This window comes from Bidens hawaiensis, unplaced genomic scaffold (genome assembly GCF_021521415.1).
Source record: "Bidens hawaiensis isolate Kalapana, Puna unplaced genomic scaffold, B.hawaiensis_p1.1 tig00018812_1, whole genome shotgun sequence".
Classification (NCBI taxonomy): domain Eukaryota; kingdom Viridiplantae; phylum Streptophyta; class Magnoliopsida; order Asterales; family Asteraceae; genus Bidens; species Bidens hawaiensis.
The window spans coordinates 117,583-132,163 of record NW_027492858.1 but is presented as its reverse complement, the minus strand read 5'-3'; the positions used below and the strand labels follow the sequence as shown (position 1 = coordinate 132,163).

The 14,581-nt window shown below is 37.3% G+C and overlaps 1 pseudogene; it reads left to right on the top strand.

Annotated features, from left to right (window-relative positions):
* Positions 1-13,483: 13,483 nt before the first annotated feature.
* On the top strand, positions 13,484-14,581 carry LOC143557104 (F-box/kelch-repeat protein At3g23880-like; annotated as a pseudogene).

The window sequence follows — 14,581 nt, the reverse complement described above, 5'->3', positions numbered from 1 at the left end:
AAAACCCCTATGATTATTGCTTCATACATGAACCAGTTCTTCCAATTGAAACCTTAGGGTTTCAATGAAGGAGATGACTGGTTGGATGTGTTTATATATAATTTAGTTCATGTTTAAACTGAATTGTTCTCCTAGTGCAACTGGTTAACCTTGTGTCTCGTATCCAACAGACCCGGGTTTCGAACCCGGGTCAAACACATTTCCTTTTCTTTTAAACCGGTTTTCTGTATTATTATTATTATTATTAAAAATCATTAGAAATTAGTAATATATATATATATATATATATATATATATATATATAATTAAAACCATAATCTTAACGAATGTCTCCCCTAGAGCAATTGGTTAAACACTGATATTATAATATCAAGACCCGGGTTCAAAACCCGGGTTAAACATACATTTTTTTATATTATTTAATTTCAATTTATTAGTATTAATTCACCTTTTTAATCAATTAAAAATCAAAATAAATTTACAAAAAAAAAATTTAAAATTAAATAAAAATTTTGTAAATTAACTATAAAATATATCTCACCATTCACACTTAAAAACCGAGATTTTTTTTCGTTTTCGTAAACCGTAACTAAAAATCGTTTAATAATCTTAAACGTAAACTTTAATTTTCTAAAAACCGTTTCGTTAACGCAATAATTATGTTTTCGACCTTTAAACATAAGTTCAAGTATTTTCAACGTTAGACTTCATATCCTCGCCGTTAGAATATTTATACCGTATTAATAACTGAATTTCCGTTAAAACATAAATAATAATATTATAATCAAAAATATAAAATAATACAAAATAATTCCTTACAAGTTATACGATAAGACAACCCCGTACGACTATCGATTAAGTTTCGTTTTACCTAATTTAGTTATTGCGGATCGCCCGTTTTGGATTTCGTGACGCATTCGATTCTTTGCCATTCTCCACGCCTTCAAGTTTTACTCTTTCTTCAATTCATAAGGTGAATTTTTCATCACCCCTTTTTAGTGTTTTAATGTTTTGGGGTAGCATATGTATTCTTATAAAAATTCAAGCATTGTTTCTTCTATTACAAAATTACAATTCGTATATGGACTTGTGTGTTACTTGTATTACTTGCACGAATATTACTTGCACGATTGGGAAGCCTCATAAGTATGATCATACGCCCCCCTTTGCACTCCGGTCCATTTGTATCGGTGGAAAAGGGCCTCATTATCCAAGTACGTTGGTTGTTACCAATTGGAAAGGACCTACTTGCGCGACTACCCTAGTACGTTGGTTGATACCAACTGGAAAGGACTTTACTTGCTCGTTTATCACTTGTCCATGAATTGTATGATTTTGACGTATTATATCAAACTGTAGGAATCTCACCAGCTATGTTCATAGCTGACTTTATTTTATACATATGTTACAGGTGTAAAGATACGAGGATTAAAGTTAGAAGACACATAGCATGCCTATAGGATATTCAAAGAACAAGTTATCATTTATTTATTTATTGTTTCAACTTGTATTATTTGATAAACTTGTGTTACATGATGATTTAAATGAAATAATGTTATTATGGTCACCTAATAGTGTCACGTGTGTTTGAGCAATCTGTACGTCACACTCAGGCGTTTCCGCTTTAGCCAGGGTGTTACATAGTGTCATTGGCAGTTTCTTGGTTTATTGATTCAAACAAAGGTTATAATTCAATTGGTTTAATCATTTATCCAATTTACTTCAAAACCTGAAACCTGGAGATTGGTTACCCTTTTTATAATTGTTTACAAATCAATTCATTAGTGTTTTCGTTTAACAAATCTTTGAAACTGCTTGACATCGTCTGTCCGTTTAGTATAATTAGTTGTTAAGAATTAAACTCGATTAGCACTTTCCACTGATTCCCTGTGGATTCGACACCTTACTTGCCCTTGCTAGTGAAGGTATTTTACAAATGTTTTTGATTGACCTTTCGACATCAATCAAAATGACGCCGTTTCCGGGGAATCAACGCAAAGTGCTAGTTTAGTTTAGCTTAGTTCAGTTATTACTTTTTATTCTATTTTTCTTCGTTTGATTTTACGCGGGATTTGGTGTTTTAGTGTGTGTAGGGAATTCTCCAGGTTAATGCAAACAAGATATTCTCGTGAGAAAGAACCTCTTTAGTTTGATCCTGAGATTGAAAAGACAGCAAAAAGGAATCGAGCATCTCAGAAAATAATTCTCAACAGAAAATCGAAAGAGGATAACATGAGTACACAAAACAACCAAGAACCATTGGTACACCCACCCGAACCCCAAAACCAACCATTGAACCAAGATCAAACAATCCCACAAAACGAGCCCGTATTCAACCAAAATCCGAATGTGAACCGTAACAGACATCAAGTGAACCGTGGGGGTGGCAACCGAAATCGAAGACCTCAAAACCTTGACGATAATCAATCAATTCATTCGAAAAAAAGGAACCGTCAAGGGCCGTTTCAATTTGCGGAAGACGATACCGGATTCGATTTGGGTAACGAAAGAGTTAGAGACGAGGAGGAGATGGAAGAGTGGGATCCTGAGTATAAAGATGAAAAAGAGTATGAGGATTACGACGGGGGTCGGTACTACAAGAGGAATCAACAACAATACCCTCAAGATAATCGGGTGCCTAATCGAAATCGTTAATCGAATCAGCAACTGAGGTATCGACAAGCATAAAGACGTCCAGTTGTTAGAGAGCCACAAGCTCCTGTCTATAAGTTCGATGACGGGGTCCCGAGAGCTTTCGTTCCACCACCAGTTCGAGGGGTTCAGTGCCATTTTGTTCCACAGGTGGCTACAAATCCCTTGCCAATCATTATTCCGGTGAGAAAGGAAGAACTTTTTCAGTCAGACAAAGTAGCCTAACCGACTTACCCACGTTTCATGGAAAAGCCACAGAGGAGCCGTATTTACATTTGAGTGATTTTAACTCGATCTGTGTGACAATCTCCAGTCAAGGGTTTACTGCAGATGAGGTGAAGATGGTAGTCTTCCAATTCAGTTTGAAAGATGCAGCAAAGCAGTGGTTCCTCTCGTTGCCGTCATCCAGTATTTATATGTGGCAAGATTTGGCACAACAATTCTTAGATGAGTATTATACACCACAAAGAACCTCAGAAGCTAGAACATCCATCAGAAATTATCAGCAGCTTACATGAGAAACTTTCTATGAAGCTTTTCAGCTGTTCAAGTTGTTGTTGAGGACTTGCCCTCACCATGGCATAGCTTTGTGGGAGTTGATAAAGGCATTCCATGATGGTTTATCGACTGACGATGTCCGAGACCTCCAATCTACCACCACTGGATCTTTTCTAACGAATGATGAACATGTGGATTGGGGGCATCTGGAGAGACGTGCTTTGAATTCTAAGAGACAGGCCCAGTCGAACAGAATGATAAAGAGGTCAGTGGTGAAAGCAGTAGACAGTGGAAGTTCAGATGATTGGATGGCAAGGTTAGAAAAGAAGCTGGATCAGTTAATGGTTGCTGGTGCGAAAGAAAAAGGGAATTCTGGAAAGGCATATCCAGTTTGTGAACAATGTGGTGAGTGTGGCACGATGTAGCGAGTTGTGGAGTTGTGGAAGAGTTGGAAGATGAAGAGGAAGAAGGGGTGAATTTTGTTCAAGGGGAGAGAAGATACAACAATAATGGTAACATGAATCCCAACACCTATCACTCAGACCTTAGAAACTACCCTAATTTCAGCTATGGAAACCCGAATACCCAACAAAACCCAAATTTCCAAGGCAATACTCAGAGAAACAGTTATCAGTTAAATTAGAGGCAGTATGAGAATGGTTCAAGTAACAGTCAAAGCAGGTACAATCAGAGAGAGTCGGGGGGTTACAACAAGAGTTATCAGCAGAATTATCAACAGGGTCAGCAAAGTCAAGGGGCGGCTCAAGGTTAAAATTCTTCACAAGATTCAGAAATTGTGACACTCTTGAAAGATTTGAGTCGAAGGATGGAGATTTAAGAGAAGGCAAACACTGCAAGAGACAAGCAGATGAGCCAATTGGCTGAAGAGTTGGCCACATTGAAGAGAAATCCTTCCAAGCTACCAAGTGATACTTTGAAGAACCCCAACCATCAGGGTAGCAGTTCATCAAATGGTAAAAACGTGCACGTTAGTGCCATCACAATTGGAGATAATGGGGTGAACAATGCGGTTGAAGAATTTGAAATAGGGGCAACGCTCATCCCTATTCGGATTGGCGAGTTCAAGACTACCAAGGCACATGTTGATTATGGTGCGAGTGTAAGTGTTCTACCGGGGAGTGTGTATGACTGGTTTGAGTTTGGACCTTTACAAGAAGTTGACACCACCTTGGTGTTAACTGATTTCACTCAAAGACAGTCCCGGGGGAAGTTGGTTGGTGTCGCGGTAAAGGTTGGTGATTTTTACTATCTTGAAGACTTTTTTGTTCTTGATTATGCACCAGCAAGGAATGAAGAAGAACCTCGAGTGATATTGGGGAGACCGTTTTTGGCAACATCAAATGCTCCAATCAATTGCCGAGACGGAACAGTGTGCATGACCTTTGGTAACCGTAAGTTTGTTCTAAATATATTTTTAAATCCATTTGATTATTCTTTTGAAAATAAATATTCTAGGTCAGGTGTTACTAACAGGTGTCTTCCTCATGTAAGCAAGGATGACACCAAAGAAAAGGGTTTTGTGTTTGATAGGTTGAAGCGGGAGAGAGAGAAAGAGGAGTTGAATGCAGTAGAAATTCGAATTGAGGAGTTGGCTACTTCAGGTGATGATATCAAGGCTGTGAGTAAAAAGGTGGGTAATGATGAGACATGTGGAAGGAGGAAGAAGAAACCGCCAAAGAAGGAGAAGGTAAAGAAGCCACCGGGGTTTGAGAGTGAACAAAGAAGGGTGACGTGTTTTGGGCCAAGGTGGAATACTATGGATAATTTATCACTCTGTTGGAGAAGTAAGAAGAATGAAGCAGAGGAAGGTAAGGACTCCATTAGACCACCATAATCACCAAATGAGGTAACTGTCTGGCTGAATACCTTAACAAAAACTTAGCGCTGATCAAGAGGCAACCCGACCTTTTATTTTGTTTTTTTTTTGTTTTCTTTATTTTTAGTTTTCTTTTGCGTGCTACTTTTTGTTTGTGTTTTGTAGTTATAGTAAGCCTTAAGTGTGGGGAAGGTCATGGTGGTCTAGTAAAGATTCGACAAATTATATATTGTCACATCAAAGTTCAAGGAGTTCGGGTCAAGTTTGCAACAGTGCTTATCAGCAGGACCCGTTTGACAAGAGAGATTCGAATCAGGTGCATGTGTCTCTTTCCTTTACTTTGGTTGTTAAAATATTTAAGTTCCCATGTGGCACACTCGAATTTTAAATGAATAATTACATTGGGGACAATGTAATGTTTAATTGTGGGGATGCGGGTAATGCTACGAATGTCCCAAAAATTTTATACTTATACACAATGAAAAATGATAGAAAAACTGGAGCTGTTAAAAAAAAATAATAATAATAAATAAATATATAAATAATAATAAATAATAATAAAAGAACAGTAACACACTTAATTTGGGATGTGTCGGTAGGCTCAGCCTTTAAGAATGAAAGGACAGTCTGGTTGTTGACCTAATTGAACCTTTAATCGCTTGATCTTAGTGGGAAACACCTTCGGGTTTTGTTTGTTTAGCTAAGCCTGTGTAAGGACTAGGATGAAAGGTCGGGCCATACTCAAGCCTTTTTGTTAGATTTGATCACCAAAAGAAATTTTTTTAAAATATGAATAGACTATTGAACAATGCTTGGATAGGCTTAACGTTAGAGTATGCTAGATGGCTTGTGATATAAACATAACGAAAACACTTCTAGTTTAAGTGGTTAACGCTTCATAGGTGTATGGTTTTATAACCTTAAATCCTGTATTGATGGGATGCTCTAGGGTTCGGAGACCATAGGTCTTTATGCGGTATATCATTTGGGTATTCATATCTCCTAAGTGGATTTATGAATATTAAAAGAGCTCAAAGAGCAAACCCGCAGTTTATCTGCCAACTATAAGTCATTAAACATGATCATTACATGCTTTTAAAGTACAGTTACACTACTGACTTGATCATCCATGATGTTAGTCATGTGGGGTCTCCGTGCTCGCGTCTCATTACCATTATGAAACGTACCACACGGGACATGTCACCCATGGAGAAGGATTTTGGGGTGTTGCTTGATAACGGGGGTATACCATGTAGTGGGGGCTATTTGCTAGTTAGTTAAATAATTGTACCTTAATCGTATCTAATGGCCATTCTGGTAGACTTTGATGCTTAAGTTTAGGTTTTGGTTAGATAAAATATCCATGATTGTTTTAGCTATTACATATGGGCTTAAAATGGTACACATGGTTGTGCATAGTTTTGATCATAACTCTAAGGTTTAAGTCAAGTTGGGATGGTCTGGCTCGGTAAAACCATAATGAAGCATGGTAAGGCGACTTCAGGACTTTGATATGTGGGTTCCATTTTATCAGATAAACTAATGAAATTATCACGCCTTATTTGTCCTGGTAAGTATTAGGGCATGGGTTTAAGTGGATAGCAATATCGGCAATTGCGGTTTTTGTGTTATTTGTTGATACGTAAAATAAGTTGATTATTTAGTAAAAATAATTTCCGGTTCTGATTTCATTGTACATCTTTTTCGGGACGAAAAAGGATAAATGAGTCATATCGTGTGTTAAATGAGTCATATCACATGTTTTGTGTGTTTATACGCCGGAAACACGATTACTTTGTTTGAGTTTATGATTATAGGTGAGCGGAGCTTAAAGGAGCTAAATTGGAGCATAGGAGATGGAATGGAAATGAAGTTTTTATTGTATGAAATGATAGAGAATTTGAAATCGAAGACGTGGCCGAAAACAGGGCATAAATCGGAGTTCAAACGAAGAAGTTATAGGCGAAACACCATGGTGGGTGACAGGCCCACCATAGCCTACGGTGGGACTGCCACCGTAAGGCAGAAGATGAAGACCGTAGGCTACAAATGTGTTTTATGATCATGTTCCTATCCAAGGATCACCTTTCCCACCACACCAACCACGTTATAGTTCTGATGAGTTTTATGGCACTCCTAGGAGAAAGTGCTATTTTGTGTGTGGTCACTTGTCTCACCTTGCAAGGCATTAAAAGCATTGGTTCAAGCAACAAATTGATATTCAAAGCGGCTTAATCAGTCATCAAAAAGAGCTTTTACTAGCCCAGATTCAAGGACTGATCAAGATGATAGTGAACCCACTGAAATGGATGTAAAACTCAAAAAGAAACCTGTTTGGAAATCTAAAAAAGATAAAATAAAAAAGGATCCTAAAACTGTAAAGTTTAAGGATTCACCAAAAAACGGTTCTAAAAACAAGAAAAGAAAAGTCCAAAATTGCTAAAACCAAGGAACACGTTTTTTACTAGGAATCCTAAGGAGTATTCTTCATCAAGTGAGGCTGTACCAAGAAATAAATAGTTTTCAGTAAATAAAATTAAGTTTCGTCGGTTTACGGTTGACCTTCCTGGGACTAAAGTATCTTGAGAACCCATGTCTATTTAAACCCGACATATGATGGGAGACGAACCTTTGCTATTTACTAAAAAGTATGGGAGACGAACCTTTGGAAATCTAAAAAGTATCTTGAGTATTCTTCATCAAAAAGAGCTTTTACTAGCCCAGATTCAAGGACTGATCAAGATGATAGTGAACCCACTGAAATGGATGTAAAACTCAAAAAGAAACCTGTTTGGAAATCTAAAAAAGATAAAATAAAAAAGGATCCTAAAACTGTAAAGTTTAAGGATTCACCAAAAAACGGTTCTAAAAACAAGAAAAGAAAAGTCCAAAATTGCTAAAACCAAGGAACACGTTTTTTACTAGGAATCCTAAGGAGTATTCTTCATCAAGTGAGGCTGTACCAAGAAATAAATAGTTTTCAGTAAATAAAATTAAGTTTCGTCGGTTTACGGTTGACCTTCCTGGGACTAAAGTATCTTGAGAACCCATGTCTATTTAAACCCGACATATGATGGGAGACGAACCTTTGCTATTTGATGCTAAACCATTCGATGACGGATTCGAGGCTTTCATAAGCGACATGGGAGGACAAGCTTCAAGAAAGGGAAGTGTTTCATATGGTACTTTGTGCTTCAACAACGCCAACCTTGTTCAAATGGCTCAACCAGAACTTATCGAGCGTTTCTTAAACTTACCTCGTCCAACTACTTCTCCCAAGTGATGGATCCAGCATCATCTTCTGGGTCTCGGTCTAAATCTCTTTAACTTTGCTATACAATGTGATAATGCATGCTTAAGATAGTCCATCTGACAACAACTTTGCTGACCTTTTCACTAAAGCCATCTATCATGTATAGTTCGAATTTCTGGTAGAATCGCTCGGCTTAATCAATTTTGAATAAAACAACCTATCTATCATTCTATTTTAAAATTGTAAATATTTTTCAAATTTGCCACAATTTTAGAGGGAGAAAATGAGTTATCTATAACTCATCAAAAAGATTTTCACTTTATAAGTTTAAGAAAAACTAAAATGAGTCAATTTGACTTACCAAAAATATTTTACATTCTTTTAAGAAAATCAGAAAAACGTTTCTAAAAGTACTATCCTATTAAAAGGGAGCTCCTGCTTAAAGGGAGTCGGATAATTAAAACTTTTAAAAATTTTGAGAAATTAATATGACCCTTGGAAAATGATAAGAAATTATCTCTAACGATTCTAGCACACATGAAAAGCCAACAAGATAATTGCTTGATGTGTAGGTAGGCTTGACAAATGAGTAAGTGTCATAGTGATATAAACTTAAATATCTGCATATGCTAGTGGTTACACGTTATGAAGCGGTTGCTGACTCTAACTAAAGTCATATCAATGAAGGCATAAATGTAAATAACATGTCATACCTGTAGGTCCCGAAATCGGCGCCGCCAACGAACGGTTTTGTTCTTGATAAGTGCTCGAGACGGGTGCGGTATAAACAAACGATCGAACAAATATATAAATATAATATTAAACGAATCCGTAACCAGTAATAAAAGAATTCATAACATTAAACGAACCGATCCCACCCAAGGTGAGCTCCCCTTGGGTGGTTGTTTAAACACTACAAAACACACACATAAACAAAGACAACAAGTCTCTATTTATAGTCTAACACAACATTCTAGAAGCTTTCCCGTTAAACTCAAACGCGTGTCGAAGTTCTCGTCTCGTGTCCGAATTTCTCACCCACTTTATTTATTAACTTGACCGTAAATATATAACGGGTTTCGTACTTTGATATTGCAAGTCACATTTTTGGCCTTACAATCACCCCTTGACTTGTGATCTCAAAACATCGTCGAACCGTGTCTCGCATTTTCGTAAATCATCCAGATAACCGAAGCTTCTTCAATCACCCCCTCAAGGTATGATCCACCTAATCCATTCATGAAGACGTTCTCGCTTCTTTATCCATCTCGGATCTTAAGCAATATAGGTTTAGAAGAGCTTGACGAAATACCGGGGACAACGATCAAATGACAAAGTTTATTATTTCCTTAAATGAAATTATTTAAGTAACTCACCCCTAATAAATAAGTATCCCGGATACTCGTATCCCACATTTTCAGGTTGAGAGCTTAAACAATTTAATTCCCTATTAAATCCAATTTGTTTAAAAATTATCACCTTAATAAATAAGCATCTCGGATGCTCGTAGCCCACGTTTTCAGGATCCAATTCTCGAATGCCTTGAAAATAACATATAAATAATATGCTTTGAATATGGTCCAATAATGACAAAAAAAACCCGCTCACTTTTGACTTTCTTCAGTTTGGTCAATCATTATCAATTTCACCACCCAAAATTATTTGCATAACCGGTTAATTAGTTTAGCAGCCAATGACATAAATTTTCCTTTTTCGTTTTTGGCCCAAATCATAAATCAACCTTTCAGCCCAAAATATAAGAGCTTGTAGTCCATAATAAGTGTTGGCCCATGTAGATCATGCCCAGCCCAAAAAAAATATACCGGGAGAAATAAAGGAACACAAACCCTAGTGAAACATGTCAGACGCCAACACCAACCTGACCACCCAGCCGGAAAACTCCATCGTCAGAAATCCGATGACTGGTGACATATCTGTCCACCCTCGCCGGAAACCCGTTGCTCCGACCAAACATCCTCCTAACGCCGCCCCTTTCCATCGCGACTGCCACCATTATAACCACCACCGTGACTGGCTCTCTTCGCCGAAAAACGAACTCTGACGGGCCGGCCGCCATCAAACGCCGCCACCCTACTCACCACAGATCTTCCTTTCTTCCTTCTCCGACCCGTCTTCATCCTCTTCCGAATCGTCACCATCAGCAGCCTCACCACCAAACCATCCACTCTCTTCAACAAACATCATCTCTCAACACCTCCTCAACACCTCCTGGACATTACCTTTGTTCATCACCCAAACCCAGATCTAAAAAAAACTTCACAGGGATCTTCATTCTGACAATATTTCATGCCACCATAAAAGCTTTTAATTGTTTTTTTTTGTAACATACAACATTAAACAAAGCCTGCTGTTTTGCAGCACATAAACAACTATGAATCTGGATCACAAACCCGAGACGAACCACGAGCACTTTTATTTTCAACTTTATTTCCAAAATCTTCAACGGGTCTTCAAGATCTCCAAGAAATTAACGTCTCGGTTCGGGTAATCGCGGAATTAGAACCCGAATATCAAGAACAAAGTTGAATCAGTTGATTCAAACCCGCTCTGATACCAATTGTAGGTCCCGAAACCGGATCTGACAACGAACGGGTTTGTTTTTTATAAGCGCTCGAGACGGGTGCGGTATAAACAAACGATCGAACAAATATATAAAGATAATATTGAACGACTCCGTAACCGGTAAGAAAAGAATTCATAACATTAAACGAACCGATCCCACCCAAGGTGAACTCCCCTTGGTAGTTGTTAAAACACTACAAAACACACACATAAACAAAGATAAGAAGTCTCTATTTATAGTCTAACACAACATTCTAGAAGCTTTCTCGTTAAACTCAAACGCGTGTCGTCTCGTCTCGTGTCCGAATTTCTCACCCACTTTAATTATTAACTTGACCGTAAGTATATAACAGGTTTGGTACTTTGATATCGCAAGTCACATTTTTAGCCTTACAATACCCAAGCCTCTCTTTATCTTATCACAATTGTCTTATGTAATCAAGTGTCAATTTTAATTCTTTGAGTCAAGAGAAGTGTTGAGAAAAGAAAAAGAAAAAGAGTCAGAAAAGAAATGAAAAGAAAAGAAAAAGAAAGTTTAAAAGAGGTTTGTATTAGGAATTTTAACTTCTAATTTATTTCTTCCTTTATTTTGATTCAAGTCTTGGACTTTCTATGTTTGTAATCATACAAGATCTGATTGTTAAGGCTCTGAATCTTCTGCTTTATTTTATTTTATTTTCTTTCTTTTGTTCAAGCCTTGGAGTTTCTCTGCTTGTAGTCATACAAGACCTGATTGTTAAGGCCCTAAACTTATGCTTTATTTTAATCTTTCTAGATAGATTTAATTGTCCAAAGTAAAGTGTTAATAAGCATACTATGATCAAATAAGAAAGGTTTAAGTCAAGTAGATGTGACATGTGAAAGCAAACTAAGCCCAAGGTATGACAGAGTCTGTAATATATCATATTAAATGGGGACCACACAAGCATTGTGCCTAATACATACCTTAATGTATCACATTGACATCAAAATACTTGTTAAGTTTAAAGTGGAAAAATTATATCTACAATCCACTTTGGGTTCTTGACATAATAATGTCCAAATGAAAGTGTGGTCTAGAACGTTACCAGACAATGTGATTCCATGTTGTGATCTTTCTCACAAAAATAATTCTGTAAACTTATAAGTAAATATTTTTGATATAATATTAATTTAATCTTTACTTCTATCTTTTATTTTTTTTCTTTTGTTTTATTTTACGTTTCAACCTCAAAATACCATCTATATATTTTCGCTAATTTAAAATATATGAAAATGCCAAAAAGATTTTCAGTTATTATTGTGTTCGCACATATTTTATTAAACCTTATTTTATTCAAAATCATGTGTTTTGTTTTCATGGTCGTTCATGCAAAGTTTGTTGGAAACCCAGGACTTAAACAAATCACTTACAAGTTGAGGGACTGAAATCGGGAAGGTTTGTGAATGAATTCTTCTTTGACCCTTGAGAGGGTCTATGCATGAATCTTATTCGTTCTAAGTTTTATGCAGTTGTACACGGACAAGTAGATCAAGATCAAGTCTGCTTGGAGTTGCAGATGCTGAACCGCTTAAAGAAAATGAGAACGTGAAAGTTGGTGGTTAAACCTAGAAAATGAAATGACTGTATCTGAAGACAAGGAAAGAAACTGGTCGGCTTAAGAAAGTCAACAAAAGAAAATTAGATGTCGAGCTTCCTGCGTATGATATTTCTAATATTTGCTGTTACCGATCCTTCCCAGAAAATAAAATTGAAATTCAATTCTATAAGATCGGAATATAAAGAATTGTCCATAATCTAATCTGGTTCAAGATCTTGGATCAAGACTAGTACTAAGTTTGAAGAAATAAGACGAAGCAAAGAACTTGAAGGTTCCTCGACATACTCAATCCTAGAAAAGGAGATTGTAGGGCCAATATTCTATATTGTTATTAGGATTGTGTATGTCTTTCTAGTTTGCTTTTAGTCGGTGCAGTACGTACTCAGTTGGATTATTTTATATGTTTATTATGTAAACTTTGAAGAAATGGAGACCTTATAAAAGGGTCATTATACCCATTTCTCCAAACAACTCATATTCACACAACTCATGAAATAATTTTTCTCTCTAACTCTCTTCTTCTTCTACCTCTTGCAAATAAACCAAACACTCCAAGATCCGAGATCTAGATTAACCACTAGTGATTTCAGCTAGCTATTGGTCCAAATTGACTTGAGAACTTATTTTGTTAGATCCATCACGGGACCTACACCAATATCCACCCAAAAGTGACACAAGTGAGGGTTCGAACTTAAGTCTACACTGGATAACCCAAGCCTCCTACCACTAGCCACAAGTGAGGATGTAAAAAAGACCGGGCCATGTACTAACACGTCTATGTTTCTCGTTTAAGTTTTCACCACTCTGGCCGGAGTTACAAACTCAGAAAACCCGATTTGTGAAATGTTTGTGAAAAATGCAATGATCTTTTTTAGGTTAATGTGGTGCTACAATGTTTGACTAGACTCATGCTTAAATTATATTTAATTTAATAATCTTCTTATGAACTTTTATATATGATTCAAGACATACCTTTATTTATATTTATTAAAAACGGAATGAGTGGGTGCTATATAAAACCATATGTAGCGGTTTAAAAACTGAACAATACATTTTATTGGCAAACACCAAACCCTAGTTATGGTTTATGGGCGCCGGCAGCGGTATCCATCAATGGAAGACACATTACCAGAAAATCTCATCCTAGAGGTTTTATTAAGACTTCTGGTGAAAGCAATCATGTGTTGCAAGTGCGTGTGCAGAAAGTGGTGGGATCTTCTTTCCGATCCTTACTTTGTTCAACTTCATCTCTCCAGATCGCGTGAGGCACTGATGGTTCATGATCACACCACTCGGCCAGGAGGTTTAGTGTGGGTAGATATGGACCACTGGGATCCAGTCAAGGGTATTAATCTTAAATTCTGTGCTCCTAAAATTCTTGTGTGGACACCTCAAGTGGGCTCAGTGAATGGCTTGGTCTGCTGTACTCACGGATTCGAAGACTTCTACATTTTAAATCCTGTCTTGGAAGAATATATCAATCTCCCTAAACCACGATCGAAGTGTGTGGTGTGTTATGGTTTCGGAGTGTCAATGGCAGGGGAATATAAAGTGATACTGCTCTGTGGTAGCATATTATGCTCAGAACCATATGATATACCAGAGGTTTACACGGTTGAAATCAAGGTTTACACTCTTGGTACGGCCGAATGGAGAGTTTTGGGACAAAACCCTTACCGCCTTTACACAGCGGGGTTTCCAGAACCTGGCGTATTTGTCAATAGTCATGTCTATTGGCTTGACGGTGGGTGAGTTTATGATTTTGATTTGAATAAGGAGACATTTGAGTTATGTCCATCCCCTCCGGGGCTACCGGGAGAATCTATGCAAATGTTGGGAGTTATAAAAGGTAGGTTAGGTCGAGTTTCTTGGGGTTCGTTAGGATTGGAGGTTTGGGTGATGAGAGACGCATCTTGGTGTAAAGAGGGAACTATAGAAAATCCTATTCTTCCATCACGTGAGTTGAGGGCACCCTTGTGTCTCACCGATGGTGTAACGGGTACTAGTATTTTGATGGTCCACGTTCAATCAACAAAAGAACTAGCGGCGTATTGTCTTAACACGAATACCATTCTACACTCAAATTTGCATGCGGCCAGCATCGAGTCGATAATGACTTATCGTCCTAGCTTTATTAAACTCTACGACTTTGGATTTGTGAAAGTTTATGCTCTCTAA